Here is a 14,433-nt window from a genome sequence, read left to right on the forward strand (position 1 = left end):
ACGTTCTGCTCGTGTGACGTCAGCCTAAAGAGAGTGTATAATGTGGAGCAGAGACGGATGGGGAATAATTCCGGCGACGAAATGGCCTCAAATGGAGAAACCCATTCTCGTAAGCCACTTTGATAAATTGCAGGTTGTCATGGACCGACGCCTGGGAACGAACGTGTCAGAAATAGCGAAGCTGACTGGCTGTCGGCGTCCTGCTGCCGCGAGCATTCACGGGTACTGCTTGAAGAATAGTGAATTCACGAATGGGCAATACTAACAATTCATCACGGAACGTGGAGATTGGAGGTTTTTCTGTCTGTAAAACTGGATAGCCAGTGATTTGTTTGACGGCATAGAGTAATGCTGGATCCGTGGAAACGCGTCGCATGGTCGGATAATCACTTTTCTACTGACATCAGGTCCACAGTCGAGTACGGACACGCTGTCGTCGAAGTAAAAGGCTGCTCGAAATGTGCTCCACGCCACGAATGCAGACTGCTGAGGTTGTACACTGAAACGCCAAAGAAACCGGTATACACATGCGTATTCAAATACAGTGGTATGTAAACAGGAAGAAAACGGCGCTGCGGTCGGCAACGCCTTTGTAACACAACAAGTGTTCGGCGTAGTTGTTACATTGGTTACTGTTGCTACAATGGTGGGTTGTCAAGATTTGAGTCAGTTTGAACGTGGTGTTACAGACGGCGCACGAGCGGTGAGACACAGCATCTCCGACACAGCGTAGAAGTGGCGATGTTCCCGTAAGACCATTTCACGATTGTACCGTGAACATCAGGACTCCGGGAGAACATCAAATCTCCGACATCGCTAAGGCCGGAAAAACGTCCTGCAGGAACGGGACAGAAGCGTATCACGTCGTTTCTGAAAAACCAGAATCTACTCTCTAGGAATCAACATGGTTTCCGGAAACAGCGATCGTGTGAGACCCAACTCGCTTTATTTTTTCATGAGACCCAGAAAATATTAGATATAGCTTCCCAGGTAGATGCTATTTTCCTTGACTTCCGGAAGGCGTTCGGTACAGTTCTGCACTGTCGCCTGATAAACAAAATAAGAGCCCACTGTGTGGCTGGATTGAAGAGTTTTTAGTAAACAGAACACAGTATGTTGTTCGCAATGGAAAGACGTCTAGAGACGTTAAAGTAACCTCTGACAGGCCACAGGAGAGTGTTATAGGTCCATTGCTTTTCACAATATGTATAAATGATCTAGTAGATAGTGTCTGAAGTTCCATGCGGCTTTTCATGGATGATGCTGTAGTATACAGAGAAGTTGCAACATCATAAAATTGTAGCGAAATGCAGGAAGATTTGCAGCGGATAGGCACTTGGTGCAGGGAGTGGCAACTGACCCTTAACATAGACAAATGTAATCTATTGCGAATACATAGAAAGAAGGATCTTTTATTGTAAGATTATATGATAGCGGAACAAACACTGGTAGCAGTTACTTCTGTAAAATATCTGGGAGTATGCATAGGTAACGATTTGAAGTGGAATGATCATATAAAATTAATTGTTGGTAAGGCGGGTGCCAGGTTGAGATTCATTGGGAGAATCCTTACAAAATGTAGTCCATCAACAAAGGAGGTGGATTACCGTTCGATCTATACTTGAGCATTGGGGATCCGTACCAGGTCGGGCTGACAGAGGGGAGAGAGATCCAAAGAAGAGCTGTGCGTTTCGTCACAGGGTTATTTGGTAAGCGTGATAGCGTTACGGAGATGTTTAGCAAACTCAAGTGGCAGACTCTGCAAGAGAGGCGCTCTGCATCGCGGTGTAGCTTGCTGACCAGGGTTCGAGAGGGTGCGTTTCTGGATGAGGTATCGAATATATTGCTTCCCCCTACTTATACCTCCAGAGGAGATTACGAATGTAAAATTAGAGAGATTCGAGCGAGCACGGGGGTTTTCCGGCAGTCGTTCTTCCCGTGAACCATACGCGTCTGGAACAGGAAAGGGAGGTAATGACAGTGGCACGTAAAGTGCCCTCCACCTCACGCCGTTGGGTGGCTTGCGGAGTATAAATGTAGATGTAGATGTAGATGAAGTGCAACCCTTCCGTCATTGCTGTGCCATCAACAAGTGCCAGCAAGCGAACCATTCAACGAAACATCATCGATATGGGCTTTCGGAGCCGAAGGCCGACTCGTGTACCCTTGATGACTGCACGACACAAAGCTTCACGCCTCGCCTGTGCCCGTCGACACTGTCATAGGACTGTTGATGACTGGATACATGTTGATTGGTCGGACGAGTCTCGTTTCAAATTGTATCGAGTGGATCGTTGTGTACGTGTATGGAGACAACTCATGAATCCATGAGCCCTGCATGTCAGGACGGGACTGTTCAAGCTGGTGACTGTAATGATGTGGAGCGTGTGCAATTGGAGTGATATGGAACTCCTGATACATCTGGATACGATTCTGACATATGACACCTACGTTAACATCCTGTCTGATCACCTGCATCCATTCATGTCCATTGTGAATTTCCGCAGACTTGGGCAGTTCCAGCAGGACAATGCGACATACCGTACGTCCAGAATTGCTACAGAGTCGCTCTTCTGAGTTCAAACACTTCCGCTGGTCACCAAACTCCCCAGACATGAAAATTATTGACTATATCTGGGATGTCTTGCAACGTGCTGTTCAGAGGAGTTCTCCTACCCCTCGTACTCTTTATGGACAGCCCTGTGGGATTCATGGTGTCAGTTCGCTCCGCCACTAATTCAGACATTAGTCTAGTCCGTGCCACGTCGTGTTGCGGCACTTCCTGCGTGCTCGCGGGGACCCTACACGATATTATGCACGTGTACCAGATTCTTTGGCTCTTTAGTGTATTTCGCTATGGAGGACATTCGCCTAGCCTTCTGTAGGAGCTGTGGTAGTAATCGAGAACACCATGACATATGTGGATGAGGTGAATATTAAAAACCGGGATCTTTGCCTTTCATGGGCGAGTGGTCTACCGAGTGAGCACTTGCCCGCTAATGGCAAAAGGTCCGAATTCGAGTCTCGGTCAGGCACACAGTTTAATGTGCCACAAAGCTTCATATCAGCTCACAGTGTGTTGCATAGTGAAAATTTCTTTATTTAAATATTACTGCAGTCCAAATGAATCCCTTCATGCTTAATGTCTTTTCCGATGGTTGATTTCGTATTCCAACAGGATAATTCTCCGGGTCTCGAGGTCATAATGGTGCTGCAGTAGTTTGAAGAGTACGAGTGAGAACCCTTCACCATCAAATTCTCCTGATATGACCCAGTTCTGGTTCAAATGATTCAAATGGCTCTGAGCATCTGAGGTCATCAGTCCCCTAGAACTTAGAACTACTTAAACGTAACTAACCTAAGGACATCACACACATCCATGCCCAAGGCGTGATTCGAACCTGCGGCCGTAGCGGTCGCGCGGTTCCGGAGTGAAGCGCCTAGAACCGCTTGGCCACACCGGTCGGCGAACACTTCTGGTCCGTAATTTACGGGAATTTGCGTGCCCCGTGAGTAGACACCGGGATCCTATCTAACTTCGTTCCGACGGTGCAAAATCGGGCTTACATTGCCAATACGCTCTTGCTTCGACGTGCAGTTTTCGTAAAGCTGTCACTGTTGTGATGGATCGAGAGGTGAAGGCGAGCAGGCAGAAGAATCGCAAACACAGAGGGAGGTGATATATTAACAAGACGTAAAGGGTAAACAACAGCGAGCAGCGAGGGCAGAACGCCTGTGAGGGAGCAGCTCTGGTGCGCCGTTGCTCGGGACGCCACCTGTCGGCTGCAGGTAGCCGCAGCTGATGGTATCAGCTTACCGGGAGCAGGCGCGCCGAGCCACCAGCGACAGCGGCAGCAGCAAATAAAGAAAGCCGGGCCACAAAAAGCCGCCACAGCAGCGGTGTGTCGCTGCGGCGCCGGGGCGCGGCCGCTTCGCCCGCGGATGGCTTACATTGGCTGTGGTGTGTCAGGGCGGAGGCCACGGTTGTGGACCCCACCTGCGCAGGCAGCGGCGCGTCACCTGCCAAGCGCTTCACCCACACGTTGTAGAGTACCGAGTCAGCGGTGCAGACTACAGGTAGAGCGAGGATAAACTCGCCAGACAAAACATTAAAAGCTCACGCTGTTCACTCTCGTGCTGCAGAGCTAGTACCGTGCGGTCATGTTACCCTCCACCGTCGACGTTCCAAACGGCTGTATCGATCGGCGCCGTTAAACTGGGCCGACGCGGAGACACGGTCAGAACGTCAGAAATGAGCAGTCGTGTTTGGACATGCCCATCGAAGTGAATGTAATTGCCCAGCTTGCTAGTGTATCGTTGTGGACTGTCCAGCGTGTCTGCAAAGAACGGTGCGTCACTCTCAGTCGCGTAACGCCGCTATCAACAGGGGATCTCAAGTTGATTCCGTATTTCTAGATTTCCGGAAAGCTTTTGACACCGTTCCTCACAAGCGACTTCTAATCAAGCTGCGGAGCTATGGGGTATCGTCTCAGTTGTGCGACTGGATTCGTGATTTCCTGTCAGGAAGGTCGCAGTTCGTAGTAATAGACGGCAAATCATCGAGTAAAAATGAAGTGATATCAGGTGTTCCCCAGGGAAGCGTCCTGGGACCTCTACTGTTCCTGATCTATATAAATGACCTGGGTGACAATCTGAGCAGTTCTCTTAGACTGTTCGCAGATGATGCTGTAATTTACCGTCTAGTAAGGTCATCCGAAGACCAGTATCAGCTGCAAAGCGATTTAGAAAAGATTGCTGTATGGTGTGTCAGGTGGCAGTTGACGCTAAATAACGAAAAGTGTGAGATGATCCACATGAGTTCCAAAAGAAATCCGTTGGAATTCGATTACTCGATAAATAGTACAATTCTCAAGGCTGTCAATTCAACTAAGTACCTGGGTGTTAAAATTACGAACAACTTCAGTTGGAAGGACCACATAGATAATATTGTCGGGAAGGCGAGCCAAAGGTTGCGTTTCATTGGCAGGACACTTATAAGATGCCACAAGTCCACTAAAGAGACAGCTTACACTACACTCGTTCGTCCTCTGTTAGAATATTGGTGCGCGGTGTGGGATCCTTACCAGGTGGGATTGACGGAGGACATCGAAAGGGTGCAAAAAAGGGCAGCTCGTTTTGTATTATCGCGTTATAGGGGAGAGAGTGTGGCAGATATGATACACGAGTTGGGATGGAAGTCATTACAGCATAGACGTTTTTCGTCGCGGCGAGACCTTTTTACGAAATTTCAGTCACCAACTTTCTCTTCCGAATGCGAAAATATTTTGTTGAGCCCAGCCTACATAGGTAGGAATGATCATCAAAATAAAATAAGAGAAATCAGAGCTCGAACAGAAAGGTTTAGGTGTTTGTTTTTCCCGCTCGCTGTTCGGGAGTGGAATAGTAGAGAGATAGTATGATTGTGGTTCGATGAACCCTCTGCCAAGCACTTAAATGTGAATTGCAGAGTAGTCATGTAGATGTAGATGTACGAACAATGGCCGTAGAAGCACCTGTCGGGCGCTGAAGTGTGTCACACCAATGACAGCCCTTTTCGAATCCGACAGAAATTACTACTGTCAGTCAATGCAGGACCATTTCAGAGAGATTTAGTCCGAATATTCCGAAGGGAAGTGCACCCAATAGACACTTGCAGTTAAATATGTGGTAGTTATAATTAAACTTTCGTTACGTCAGTCAGTGTAGACGGAGAGCCGTTTACCGTATGAATACCCAACTTAATAGGAATGATGTTCAGAATTTGATTTCCGTTGTTAGCAGTGTTAGTGTCACGAGTCACCATTACGAGCTGGTACAGTTTATGGGCGTCCGCTGCTCTTGGTCTCGCGGTAGCGTTCTCGTTTCCCGAGCACGGGGTCCCGGGTTCGGTTCACGGCGAAGCTGGGGATTTTTCCTGCCTCGAGATGACTGGGTGTTGTTGTGTCGTCTCCATCATCATTCATCCCCATCACGGTCGGAGAAAGGCAATAACAAAACCACCTCCACTAGGACCTTGCCTGGTAAAGCGGTGCGAGTCTCCCGCAACGTTCCCCTACGCTCTGTAAAGAAGCAAGGGACTTCATTTCCGTTTTTTTTTCACTGGTACGGGGACGTAGTCTTGAACCTCTATAATCAGTATGCGTCACAGATGCAGTCAACGTGGGTCTGCACAGCATGAACAGGGCTTTAGTAGTACAGCTTTTTAAAATTATTGAAAAATAAAGTCTATTCAAATGCTTCAAATGGCTCTGAGCACTATGGGACTCAAATGCTGTGGTCATCAGTTCCCTAGAACTTTGAACTACTTAAACCTAACTAACCTAAGGACATCACACACATCCATACCCGAGGCAGGATTCGAACCTGCGACCGTAGCAGTCGCACGGTTCCGGACTGCGCGCCTAGAACCGCGAGACCACCGCGGCCGCCACCGCGGCCGGCTAAAGTCTATTCCGCGATGGTTATTTTATTTGAAACGAGCGGATTCGGCCTAGTCTTAGGCCATCTTCAGGAATGAGCAGTTTCAGTGACTGAGGTCTACTCACTGTTTTAGAGATCGTCAACTTCAGCTCATGGTGCGTTTCTGAAGCTGGTCGCAGCGTTCTGTGTCTGTTGGCCGAAACCAGTCATTTTAAATAAAATAACCATTGAGATCTAGACTGTTTTTGTTTTCAATAATTTTATACTGCTTACAAGATTATTGTTCGCAAAAACGTTACAAAAAATGTTATCAGGCTGCTTTATCAAACGAACACCAAAAGTGCTGCTCGTCTTCGCTGGTATTGACGCATTAAAGTACTACGGAGAGGTTCTCTTTCAGCTCTAGGATTGAAGAATACGATTCGGATGGTCGAATTAACTGCCGATTTAGAAATTGCTTCTTGGAGAGGCCGATGGCCATTTGCGCCATAAATTTCGGAACACGTTGCTGTTGCCATGGCTCAGACTGCTGGAGCCTACGTGCACTCCTCACGATGAAGATAAACGTAGCGCGGGATGTAGAGAACATTCCACCTGAGGTGTTTCGGGCAGCAGTAGAGCAATATCTACTGAGATTCTAGGCTGCTGCAAACTGCAGTAGTTCGTCACATTGAGCACCGTTTGTAGCCTGTAACGTAAACATGATAGGCAGCTAACTATTTTATTCTCTCCCGTAGAAATCAAAACAGTGTTTCTTTCAATTGATTATTGATCATTTCTCTTCCGGATGTCCTTACAAATGTTTACACATTTCATTGTCCCACGATTGCTTGTTTTTCACTGGGGTCCTCTCAAAGTTTAATTATAACCACCCCGTACTTTGCCCACTCCGGCACATAAAGCTGTACGTATTTCGTGGGACAAATAACACAGAAAATTGACAAAAGCTGACTGAGGATATCAATTTTGCCTATTTCGAAACAACGCTAGGCAAAGTGCACACAGACGTCGCAGTGAGTCGTTTGTTCTTCAGTCTGTGGAGGACATAGTTCACGTTAGAGGTGGTTCTTTGATGTTTTGCGGATGTTTATCATGCAAGGGGTTGGAGCCAGTTGTAAGGTGTCAGGCAAATCCCACACCTTCCATGAAAACCCTGACATGATATGCAAATCCAGTAGTATGTTACATAGCTACGAATAAATCGTGACATTAAATTAACCAAAGTAATACGAGTAACGAGTGAGCAAATGGAAAACCACAGACTAACACAAGAATGCCTAAATGCATGTCGTACCTTCCCACCTGAGACCGACGCAGTTCCGAGGGGAGAAACGAGAACAGAAGTCGAGAACAGAACCGTGTTAAGCTAGAAGGCCGTACGATAAGGGACGGACTGAACACCAACGTCGCCAGCTAACCACTAGGGCACACCACTCGTAAGTTTTAGCGTGAGACTTTTTCGCGTCTCTGTTACGTCAAGGACCACCCTCAAACCCATGTTAAAAGCTAGAGCCCTCCAGAAAAAACAGTATAGATCTTACGATAACACAAAAAGGGCCACTGCCACCCGCAAGTTTTAGCGTGAGACTTTTTCGCGTTTCTGTTACATTACGATCACCCTCCAGCCCATGTTGAAAGATAGAGCCCTCCAGTAGAACGGTATAGATCTTACGATAACCAGCTGCAGGTTTTAGCGTGAGACTTTTTCGCGTCTCTGCTACGTTGCAAACTTTAAAATCGTTGCCCCACCACAGACAGTATAACGTTTGAGACCCTGATTGGTCAGACGAAAACATAGCCAGATAGTTTTTTTAAACCAACTTCGGTAAATTGTAGTAAGGAGAAGTTAGGAAGAGAGTTAGTTCCGAGACGGCGAGCTGGATGGCTGCTGCGCCGGCCGCCGCCCCCCTGACGAACACCGACAAGGTAATGAACGCACGCGATGCCGTATAACAGCGCATAAAGCTTCACTCAGAACTGCAGAAGTCTCATGTGTTACACCACTTTTTTGCGTAATACTAGCGTCGATCGTCACTTGAAGTAAAAATCTGAAACGCGATGAGTTTTCTGTTATATAGTTATTGAGAAGCCACATCAGCTACTGTAATTTACGACAAGTTAGATAAGTTATTAAAGATAATTGAGGGTCACTGTAAACCATTTTGATAGTTTTTCCCTTTTGTGAAACTTAATTTAAGCCTAGATTATAGATGTAATATGGCATAGGTCATCCTTCGATCCATTGTAGCACTTGGAAACCCATTCAGGGAATATTCGTTCACATTTTTGTTGAACGCAGTTGGTTTTTACCATCCTGTATCAAAACGCTTCCTTTTATTAATAGTGCAATTTATAAACAATGTTTTGCGAGTAGAATAAAATGTCCAGTGGTAAACTTAACTGCTTTTTCGGTGTTATTTTAACAGCTAACTAAAAATATGAAAACTTAACTGCTTTTTCGGTGTTATTTTAACAGCTAACTAAAAATAGGAAAGCCTTGAGTCCCTTCCACTAAATTTAGTTAGTATTAAGATTCTTTTGCAGGGAGGGCAGTGGAGCTGACGCTGAGATCATTAAGTATTTGGCTATATCATCGCTAGTCTCACTCCAACTCTTCTGAATTCTACATGTCATGTGTGGTCTGGCGTCTCCTTACCAGCAACAGGTCCCAGGTTCAAACTAGTTAACTCCCTAAAAAACACGCTCAGAGCTTCGTTGCGCGAACGTGGTAGGGAGACACGATATAGAACGAACAGACACCACCATGAATGATTAGACTGCGACTGACAATAGACTGCGCAACAACAAATATGTTTATTTCAACATTGTCAATGACCAAATGTTGTCCCTTCTTTTAAACCTTCAAGAGGCGTGTGCTGTGGACACTTGCATTTCCCAACTCGACAACAGCCACTTTCACATATCGCACCTCAACCAGTCTGATAAGTCACCTGATCTTAATCGCGCAGAAAGTATCTGGGTCTGTTTTCAACAGCAGGTGAATCGTTGCCCTCAACATCCCCGTGAATTGGTAGCTCTACGGTATCGAATCACCACTGACTTCAGTTGGATATGAAATACGTGAAGAAACTTGTGGACTCTCCGTCGTCGAATTCCGGTCTTCACTAGCAATAGAATCAGGGTTACACGGTATTACCCTGCGAGTGATACATTCTGGCCCGTTCCACTTGCCGGTGTGGACAAAAATATAGATACACCGTGAGGGATGCATAAAACTAAACTGCACCCGAACGGACCATGAATGCCCAACGCAACCGATCGACCGCGGTGTCATCCTCAGTCCACAGGTGTTCATCGAACCACCTTCACAAATCTCTATAACTCCAATCTCGTACAGCGCGCGAAAAGAACGAACACCTATATCATTCCGTACGAGCTCTGATTTCCCTTATTTTATCGTGGTGATCGTTCCTCCCTATGTAGGTCGGTGTCAACAAAATACTTTCGCATTCGGAGGAGAAACTTGGTGGTCGGAATTTGGTGAGAAGATTCCGTCGCAACGAAAAATGCCTTTCTTTTAATGATGTCCACCCCAAATCCTGTATCATTTCTGTGACACTCTCTCCCATATTTCGCGATAGTACAAAACGTGCTGCCTTTCTCTGAACTTTTTCGATGTATCCGTCAACCCTATCTGCTAAGGATCCCACACCGCGCAGCAGTATTCTAAATGAGGGCAGACAAGCGTAGAGCAAGCAGTCTCCTTAGTGGGTCTGTTACATTTTCTAAGTGTCCTGCCAATAAAACGCAGTTTCTGGTTAGATTTCCCAACTACATTTTCTATGTGTTCCTTCCAGTTTAAATTGTTCGTAATTGTAATTCCTAGGTATTTAGCTGAATTTACGGCTTTTAGATTAGACTGATTTACCGTGTAACCGAAGTTTAACGAGTTTCTTTTAGCACTCATGTGGATGACCTCACACTTTTAGTTATTTAGGATCAACTGCCACTTTTCACACCATTCAGATATCTTTTCTAAATCGTTTTGCAGTTTGTTTTGATCTTCTGATAACTTTATTAGCAGATAAACGAGAGTGTCATCAGCAAAGAACCTAAGACGGCTGCTCAGATTGTCTCCCAAATCGTTTAAATAGATAAGGAACAGCAAAGGGCCTATAACACTACCTTGGGGAACGCCAGAAGTCACTTCTGTTTTACTCGATGACTTTCCGTCAATTACTACGAATTGTGACCTCTCTGATAGGAAATCACAGATCCAGTCACATAACTCAGACGACATTCCATAAGCACGCAATTTCACTACGTGCCGCTCGTGTGGTACAGTGTCAAAAGCCTTCCGGAAATCCAGAAATACGGAATCGATCTGAAATCCCTTGTCAATAGCACTCAGCACTTCATGTGAATAAAGAGCTAGTTGTGTTTGACAAGAACGATGTTCTCTAAACCCATTTTGACTGTGTGTCAATAGATCGTTTTCTTCGTGTAATTCATTGCGTTAACGATATGGGCCTGTAATTTAGTTGATTACTCCTACTACCTTTCTTGAATATTGGTGTGACCTGTGCAACTTTCCAGTGCTTCGGGTACGGATCTTTCGTGGAGCGGACGGTTGCATATGATTGTTAAGTATGGAGATAATGCATCAGCATACTCCGAAAGGAACCTGATTGGTATACAGTCTGGACCAGAAGACTTGCTTTTATTAAGTGATTTAAGCTGCCTCACAATTCCGAGGATATTTATTTCTACGCTACTCATGTTGGCAGCTGGTGGAGGGGCATGCGGTCAGCACATCGCTCTCCCAGCCGTTTTGTCACTTTACGAGACCGGAGCCGCTACTGCTCATCAAGTAGCTCCTCAGTTTGCCTCACAAGGGCTGAGTGCAGCCCGCTTGCCAACAGCGCTCGGCAGACCAGATGATCACTCATCCAACTGCTAGCCCAGCCCGACAACGCTTAACTTCAATGATCTGACGAGAACCGGTGTTAACACTGCGACAAGGCCGTTGGCGTGAGGAATGCAGATGCTAGACTAGCACGCAGATATTGTATCCGGTCACGAACGGCTACTGTGTAATATCCTGAATACACTGCAAGTGTCATTCGTGCTCAGAACAATGTCCTGTCTAGTTGTGAGTGCGTTATGTCGGAGCTAGGTGACTTGGGGCGTTGGCAAATTGTTGCTGCTCATATGCTGGGTGCTTCCATAGTCAAGTTAGCCGAACTGTTTAGCATTTCAAGAGGCAGTGTATCGAAGATTTACACCGCATACGGTGAAAGTGGAACTATAACATCACGTAGTTTTTCATAACGCGGACATAACTGTGTGTTCAGTGTTTGTGATAGTCCTTGTAGAGAATTGTGATGAAAAATAAGAGAGCAGCAAAAAGACACCGTAGAGATGAATGTAGCACTCGAGAACCCAGTCAGCACAAAAATAATACGAATGGAAATCCTTTAGCAGAGAATTGTAGGACAAGCTGGAATTCCCAGTCTACTCAACAGTGATACGGACATACCATATGCCAAAGCCAGAAGACCTGGGCTAAGGAGCAGTGGAAGAGAATCATTTGGTAGGATGAGCTTTATTTCACATTGTTTCCAACTACTGGTAGTGTTTACGTCCAGAGAATGAAACATGGCAGAGGTTCGGTGATGGTTTGGTCAGCCATTTCATGGTATACCATAGACCCCATTGTTATTCTGCAAGGTCGCATTACTACCAGGGCTTTTATATACGCTTGACACCATTCTAAAATGTAAACGTCGACCATGTTGACAGTGTGAATATTGTGATCGATAAAGCCAGATAAGTGATTTTATTGTACGGTTTCTGTACTTGTAATGACGTGTTTGTAGTCTCATGAGTGGAACATTTCAAGTTCCCACTGTAGTTCCTTCATGTTTGCTAAACTACACTGAGGTACCGAAGAACAGTGTATGGTTGTCGAGACTTTATTCTGCCTGCATTTTATGACTTTTTTTATTGTATCTGTTTTTATAATACAAACATTCCAAGTGATTGGCTTCACTACTTGTACATTAAGCGATATCTACATCTACATTTATACTCCCCAAGCCACCCAACTGTGTGTGGCGGAGGGCACTTAACGTGCCACTGTCATTACCTCCCTTTCCTGTTCCAGTCGCGTATGGTTCGCGGGAAGAACGACTGCCGGAAAGCCTCTGTGCGCGCTCGAATCTCTCTGATTTTACATTCGTGACCTCCTCGGGAGGTATAAGTAGGGGGAAGCAATATATTCTACACCCATCCAGAAACCCACCCTCTCGAAACCTGGACAGTAAGCTACAACGCGATGCTGAGCGCCTCTCTTGCAGAGTCTGCCACTTGAGTTTGCTAAACATCTCCGTAACGCTATCACGCTTACCGAATAACCCTGTGACGAAACGCGCCGCTCTTCTTTGGATCTTCTCTATCTCCTCTGTCAACCCGACCTGGTACGGATTCAACACTGATGAGCAATACTCAAGTATAGGTCGAACGAGTGTTTTGTAAGCCACCTCCTTTGTTGATGCACTACATTTTCTAAGGACTCTCCCAATGAATCACAACCTGGCACCCGCCTTATCAACAATTAATTTTATATGATCATTCCACTTCAAATCGTTCCGCACGCATACTCCTAGATATTTTACAGAAGTAACTGCTACCAGTGTTTGTTCCGCTATCACATAATCATACTATAAACTATCCTTACTTCTATGTATTCGCAAAACATTAAATTTGTCTGTGTTAAGGATTAGTTGCCATTCCCTGCACCAGGTGCCTATCCGCTGCAAATCTTCCTGTATTTCGCTGCAATTTTCTAATGATGCAACTTCTCTGTATGCTACAGCATCATCCGCGAAAAGCCGCATGGAACCTCGGACATTATCTGCTAGGTCCTTTACATATACTGTGAAAAGCAATGGTCCCGTAACACTCCCCTGAGGCACGCCAGAGATTACTTTAACGTCTGTAGACGTCTCTCCACTGAGAGAAACATGTTGTGTTCTGTTTGCTAAAAACTCTTCAATCCAGCCACACAACTGCTCAGATATTCCGTAGGCTCTTACTTTGTTTATCAGGCGACAGTGCGGAACTGGGAGCCTGTATCTAATATTTTTTGGGTCTCATGAACAAATAAAGCGAGTTGGGTCTCACACGATCGCTGTTTCCGGAATCCATGTTGATTCCCACAGAGTAGATTGTGGGTGTCCAGAAATGACATGATACGCGAGCAGTGCTTCCTGTTGTGTTTTTTGAGGTGGTTTTAAATTTTATACAACATTGATTTATATTTATTATAACAAAATAAGTGAAAGGTACTCTGATTCTGATTATTTATTTATTGTTTACAGTTTATCATTCTTGTATCGTTGGTTTGTCTGCATACTTTGTATGGCATAAACTACTTTTGTTTATAACTGCTACCACAGTGTCACCAGGGGGGTTAACTGTAACCTTTGTAATCCTTACTTGAGAGTCTTAGTCTTCAATGTGCTAATGTACGAACATGAGCTTGTATAACCAGTGGAATATGTACATTGTTTTATATAATAGTTATTTTGTGCTTGACTTTCAGATACACTGTGTTGTTCTTATGTTCATGAAATAGCGTTCTATGATATGATAGGATACAAGATGCATTTGGTCAAGACTCAGTTAAATTTGTTACAGAAATTGTATTCCATTCTATGGAGTAGTCAATTTTTACACCCCTTTAAATCTGATCCCAGTGCTGAAGATGTCGATCTATGCTTTACAGATCTGATGATGGCAACGTAGTTTGCTGGAGTCGATCATAACAATAAATGTTGTAAAGCAGGGGTCTTGGCTATTTTAAGTCGTACTTCTGTTTCTAGCAAGGATTATGTGACCATTTTGGCTGATCAGGTCCACTCCATGGTACAGCGTTTGTTGCTCAGTGGTGATGCTGTGTTCGAAGACGGCAGGGCACCTGTTCACGCAGCTCGTACAGTCGAGGACTGGTTTCGCAAGTACGAGGATGAATTTCGCATCTCCCCTGGC

The 14,433-nt window shown here is 45.3% G+C and overlaps 1 pseudogene; it reads right to left on the reverse strand.

Annotated features, from left to right (window-relative positions):
- Nucleotides 1-11,294: 11,294 nt before the first annotated feature.
- On the reverse strand, nucleotides 11,295-11,412 carry LOC126268455 (5S ribosomal RNA; annotated as a pseudogene).
- Nucleotides 11,413-14,433: the final 3,021 nt, after the last annotated feature.

Source organism: Schistocerca gregaria, chromosome 4 (genome assembly GCF_023897955.1).
Source record: "Schistocerca gregaria isolate iqSchGreg1 chromosome 4, iqSchGreg1.2, whole genome shotgun sequence".
Taxonomy (NCBI): domain Eukaryota; kingdom Metazoa; phylum Arthropoda; class Insecta; order Orthoptera; family Acrididae; genus Schistocerca; species Schistocerca gregaria.